This window comes from Hirundo rustica, chromosome 1 (assembly GCF_015227805.2).
Source record: "Hirundo rustica isolate bHirRus1 chromosome 1, bHirRus1.pri.v3, whole genome shotgun sequence".
NCBI lineage: Eukaryota > Metazoa > Chordata > Aves > Passeriformes > Hirundinidae > Hirundo > Hirundo rustica.
In genome coordinates, this window is record NC_053450.1 from 97924019 (window position 1) to 97930018 (window position 6000).

Consider the following 6000-nt stretch of genomic DNA (forward strand, 5'->3'; position numbering starts at 1 on the left):
TTCTTTCTTATCCTTGTTGCCTGGGTGTTCTGATTTCACCTTATACTTCTTTGTTTCCATAGGGGCAACTGCTGCTGGCTGGGACTGCCCCTGTGGTTCAGCTGGAACCTGGACGGTTGTTAACGTCTGTGGGTTCCACTGCTGCACCATCAGACTCTCCTTTGTCAGGGTAGGGGTAGGGTTTCCCACCAGCTGGGGCTAAGGAGGCTACTACAGGGGAAATGTAATCCCTCAGCATCTGGTCCATCTCACTTATCTCTTTCACCCAATCTGGGTGGTTTATTTCTGAGGCAGGCTGTGGGGCAGGGTCAAGCTGTGAGGCAGTATCCTTATTCTCTGGGGTAGGTATCAGGGTGGTTATCCAGGTCAGTCTCCCCTTATCTTTAAATGCTAAATAGAACAGACATACCAGCAATACCAGCCACTGTATTATATAATTAGCATTCAGAGATTTGAACCCTTCAAAAACTGGTGGCGTAGACCCAAAGAGCTGGGTAAAGGGTTGGGAAGAAATTTCCTCTGGTGTCATTTCCTCACAGTAGGTACCACTGTTAAAGTAACCCCAGAAACACACAGTTAGCACATGATAGCCCTGAATCCATGTGTCTGCCTTCCAGAGGAAGTTAAAAATCCACAAATCCTCACTTTGTTAACCCATATAGCAAACTGGATGACAGCCACAGTAACCTTAGTTACAGGGCCCATGTTTAGATAAGGGCCTGCAAATGGGAGAAATACGGTCACCACCACATGCCACCCAAACCAGGGTAAGCCAGACCATATGCTATCCAGTACACAACAACATAGGTACTTAAGAACTGTTATTCCTTTTTCTCTCAATGCCCTTGTGCCCCACTACTGGGTGCCAAAATCTGTCTTGGTTTGAAAAACAGGTATCTGCTAGGGAGGGGCGGGGCCTCTCTAGGGAAGGGGAATTCCAATCCATTTCCTCCAAGTTATTATAATTTAGAAAATTAAAGGAGTTTTTTCAGGCAGAGATATGGGAATAGGAGTAAAAGTTCTTTACTAGTAAATATAACAGGACAAACAAACAACAACTACAGCAATAATAATAATAATAATAAACAGAACCAAGAACCTTGAGGAGCTTTGTTTCACAAGCCTGGAACAATCTGATCTCTTTGCCCCCACCCTCCGCCGCAGAGCACTAAGCTGGAACGGTGGAACACTCTGGAGCTGATGGCTGCAACGGCGGGTTGTCCCCAGCAGGCAGGGGGTGTCCCAGAAGGCAAAGGGGGGGTGTCCTGGCAAAGTGAGCAATGCTGAAGAAGCTGTGACAGCTGGATGGGGCTGGCCCAGCTCCAGCAGGGCAGGCGAAGTGGGCTCTGGATTCCTGGGCACCCCAGCAGATGACGGATGGTAGTAGAATTCCCAGGATCAGACTTTCTGTCAACAGTGGACTTCTCCCACAGCAAGCAACAGCCTGACCGTCCTTCCCCAAAAAAATGCCAAGAGACGGAAAAGCATGCTCAGCTCCTGCAGCACTGTGCTTCTCCCCCAAACTTAAGTGATCTTTCCTCTCCCTTGGCCACTTCTTTTGTGTGGGTCAAGCACCCTCTAAGCATCAGTATTTAGTCTCTTAGCAACTTATGAGGGGGGGAAGAGTCTATAGGAAAAAAAAACAAACAAACAAACAAACAAAACCAAACCTAACCCCCAACAAGAGCATAGAATCACAATATAAAAATGTAAAGAGTTCCTTAAAGGACAATACTTTGTCAAATGAGTGGCAGGTAAAAACACCAAGATAATACTGTAGAAGTTAGTAATTTTTTGGTTTAATATGACTTTGCTTTAACTGTATAGAGTTATAGAGCTATATAACTATAGCTAACTATATAGAGTTGATAAAGAGTACTTGGCAGAAAAAAACCTGCTTAATCCAATTACAATACTTTTCTTCTGAAGGGAAATTATGCTCAACTCAGTGCTAGGAGTCCCTCTGCCCTGTGACAGCCCTCATCACTGAGCAGCAACACTGATATGCAGTCCTTGAAGAGTGAGTTCTCTGCTGAACCATATTATGTTTTCAGGCGCTTCACCTTCTGTTTTTAATTAACTGATGTCTTGTGTTGCAATATAGAACCAAAAGCATGTATTCTATCCCTAGTCTGTTGAAACCAGTGGAATAGGTGATTTTTCTTTTTCTCGTACCTCTGAGGGGGAGGGTGCCTTCTGTTAATGGGCCAGCTGTTAAAACCAGGTGGAGCAATGTTCATTATCACTTCCAGGACCCATCCTCTCTCCAGGGGGATCTTGTTAATGGGCCATTAAGGCTCACCACATAAGTAATGAAATTACATCATTCCATTGTGAGATGCTCCACCCAGTGGGAGGAGCCAAGCATTCCTACCTATGTAAAAAGTGAATTCAGAACCCAAAAGCATCTGGTTTTCTGCTGGATTCCCAGAGGAAAGACAGGGCCCATCTTGCCACAACTGGACCCTTCTACAGTATCATCTCTATTCCAACAAACCCACATCTGTTACTCCAGGAGGACTTACTTGGACTACTCCCAACACCCTAACCAGGGTGTCAGGTCATATTCTGACTCTGTCAGTGTTTCTAGGATTTTTTGATTGTTTGTTTGCTTTACATTTGTATTTTTAATATTCCCGGTAAAGAACTGTTATGCCTATTTGCAAATCTTTGCCTGAAGGCCCTTAATTGCAAAATTATAGTAATTTGGAGGGAGGGGGTTTACATTCTCCATTCCAAGGGAAGCTTTAGCTTTCCCTGGCAGACACCTGTCTTTTTCAAACCAAGATAACTGACTGGTGACTAAAATTGCATATTCTTTAATGTCTGCTGAATGAGGACGCTCAGAGGACATGGGCAAAATTAGATCCTTCTTTGATTTGTCGGAAGTGAAGTATACACAAACAAGCTCATTCTGACCAATTATTTCTCAATAAAGAGAGCAAATATATTTTATGTATCAGGGAAGCTAGTCAACATAATGATCTTGTAAACTAATAGAAAACTGCTAATATTTTTGTAAACTGTAACAGCTTCAAATTTGAATATTGACTAAAATTATGATACACTGTCATACTGAAATACTAATTAGCATAACTTTTTTCTCTTTGTAGAATTGTGTTCAACTAAATAAGTGTAAAATTGCTGGGGCTTAGATTTGTTTATTTTTTACTTATAGAATTTTTCCTATAAATTGCTAGGAAACTAAGTACTGGGTACTTGTCGATACTTAAGCAGAACAAAGCGGGCCAAAGGACAGGAGTTGTAGCACCTAGCTACCCTTTGGGTTTTTGGTTTTTTTTCTGTCTCTGCAAGTTTCTTGCATTAGGAGCAATTGCTTGCTCTTGGCATCGGAGAGAGGATGGCCAGGCTGTTGCTTGCTGCGGGAGGAGTTCACTGTCACCACCAAGTCTGTCCTGGGAAATCTACCTCCGTTGGCTTGTGAGCCCAGGGATTCTGAGCTTGCCTCCTACTGCCCGGCTGGGCTGGCCTGGTCCCCCTGCCACTGCTTCTTCTTCACCCCCTGGCACTGCTTTGAAGCTTTTTCACTACGCTGTGGGCTCAAACCTACCCCCCAACCCCACTCTGCTGGGACATCCTGCTGTTCCATCTACCACTGCGGAGCTTCTGATATCTCATCCACCAGCCTAGGATTTTCCACCATTCTAGCTTAGTGCTCCCCGAGTCCTGCAGGGGCACCGAGATCGGACTGCCCTGGGCTTTGCTTCACAAAGCCCATTGATGTTTCTGGTTCTGTTTATTATTAATGCTGTAGTTGCTGTTGTTTGTTTGCCTTGTTATACATACTAGTAAATAACTGTTATTTCTATCCCCATACCTCACCTTTAATTTTCCTAAATTATAATAATTTGGAGGGAAGGGGTTTGAATTCTCCATTCCAAGGGATGCCCTGCTCTTCCCTAACAGACACCTGTCTTTCAAACTGAGAGGAATGACTCTCATTTGTCTTTACAAACAAGTCCCGGGTCTGCTGGTAGATAAAACTAGCACTGAGAGATAAGAGAAAAAAATGGGAAGGATTCTACTGATTGATGAATGGAAAAGAAGATACTTGCCTTTACAAATTATAGGTTTGTTTGTAAATGAAATTGAATATTGAAAGATGAAAGCAACAATGGGGAAAGCCCGTAAATCCCATAAGAATTAAAAATTAGGGGGTTTATACATTAAAAGGGGAATCTTACGTCTTAGGCATTTCGGGAAGTCTGTACCTCTCAAGTACCTCAGCCAATGGGGAAAGAGAGAGGGAAATGCGGCCAGGAAATTAGGATAAAAAGGAGGCTGCGTCCTCCAAAAAAACAGAGAGACCCCAGGGGAAATCCCCCATGGCTTCTCCCTTTATTTGAATAAAGTAAAAAGACTCCTCTGTCTCCTTTTTGGACATAAACCTCTGGTGTTTGCGGATTAATTTTCTGAACAAAACTAAGACAAAAAACTTCTATTAAATTTACTGTTCATTAAAAGTCATAATTTTCAGAATATTTGGTGTGAAGTGCATACTATATGGCTCTATGCAAGATATTTACTATATGTATTATGTATAGTATGATAAATGTATTTTTGTAGTTAAAATAGAAATTAGGTATTTTTTAAGAGAGGGAGAGAATACTCACAAAGATATATCAGCCACAGGAAAATTTACATCTTTCAGAGAAAAAGAATTTATTTCTTCCTTATCAGAAGAAACCAACTTCTCCTGCCTCACTCAGCCCTGAAGACGCCATAGAGATTAAGGGAAAAAAAGGTGACACTAACCAGAGAGAATTCTTTGTTTGAATGGATTATGCATCATGTATGAAATGTATGAATATTCAACAGGCTACTGCTTTTAAGAGATACTTTATTACCGGGCATCCCTTTTCAGAGCTTTTTGCCTGGAAAGGCACCCAGACGTCTGTAACTTTGTTTTTATTGTCTTGTATTGTCCTAACCCTAATTGTTCAATTTTTTATTACTCTAACTCTATTTTTACAACCATTTTATTACTATTAAACTTCTAAAGTTTTAAAACAAGTGATTGGCATTTTTCACATTTGGGAATATGTAATCTCTGGATTTTATTTTTTTTTAATCATGGCTCAGTGTCTCCATACTGTTGTATACTATCACCCAGTGGAATATAGTCGGACAGTACCTCTCAGAACAGCCTGAGGAAGTAAAGCATGCTTAAATATCACCCTTCCAACTAAGAACCAAGGGAAACTTTTCAGCCAGGTTGAAACAGAGAAGCAGCTGGTGGGGAAATTGCATCTTTTGTGATCAAAGAACATAGGAACAAGATCCAGACTTTAGAAGTTGTCTTTGGTTTTTTTTTTTTTTTTTTTTTTTTTTTTTTTTTTTTTTTTTTTAAATTTAATTATGATTCAGTGACACTACTGTGGTGGATCCCAGGAAAACAGGTTAGGCTATGCCTGCTATATGGACTTTGATCATACTTACCTAGAAACTGTGTGTTGCAAGGTAACTGACATGCTATTTGATTTTAGAAAAACTGTCTACATCTCTACAACAGCTTTTCTTTAGAGATAAGCTGTCAACATTAGCAAGTTTTGCCTTATAGGCTGTAATGCAAGTGTTATAAATGAGAAGACCAAATTCGATAAATCAAAATTTGGAATTTTATTAAGAGACAAAATAACAGTCTCGGACAGCCACAATTAAAAAGGACAGCGTCGAGCCCGGGGTCAGCGCCGGGTGAACAACGATAACACACTCTGCCAGTCTGTTATCCCCAAGTTCACATCTGTGGTTTGCAGCAGCCTCTTTTTATACACTGGATCGCGGAGAGAGGCCTGAGATGACGTAAGTCCTCCATCCGAGGCAGCTTCATTAAGTATGCAAGTTTCAGTTCTAAGAGTCTGAATGGATCAGTGGAGGAGGACAATGCTGTCGATGGTCGGTTCCAGGTGTGGTGTAGACATGTTAATTTTGGCCGGAGACCATCTAGATACGGATCTGAAACCATCATCGGGTTCTCAG